Raw genomic sequence first — 367 nt, 5'->3', positions numbered from 1 at the left:
GCTGAACTGTTAAAGGCTGGTGGTGAACCTATGGCACGGGGGTTACATGCAGTCCTGGCTGCCATCTGGCGGTCAGGTACCGTTCCTCCTGACCTGTTGAGGGTTGTGGTCATCCCTCTCTGGAAGGGGAAGGGCGACCGTTGGGACTGCAGCAATCACCGAGGCATCACACTGCTCAGTATGCCAGGCAAGGTTCTCGCCCACATCCTTCTGAGACGTATGAGAGACCATCTACTGAGACACCAGAGACTGGAGCAATCCGGATTCACTCCTGGTAAGTCCACAATAGACCGTATCCTCGTGCTTCGAGTCATTGTAGAGCGCCGCCATGAGTTTGGGCGTGGGCTGCTTGCAGCCTACATCGACC

This window comes from Penaeus vannamei, chromosome 36, assembly GCF_042767895.1.
Source record: "Penaeus vannamei isolate JL-2024 chromosome 36, ASM4276789v1, whole genome shotgun sequence".
NCBI classification, from domain to species: Eukaryota; Metazoa; Arthropoda; class Malacostraca; order Decapoda; family Penaeidae; genus Penaeus; species Penaeus vannamei.
The sequence above is the reverse complement of the archived record's forward strand: the minus strand, read 5'-3'. Positions refer to the sequence as shown.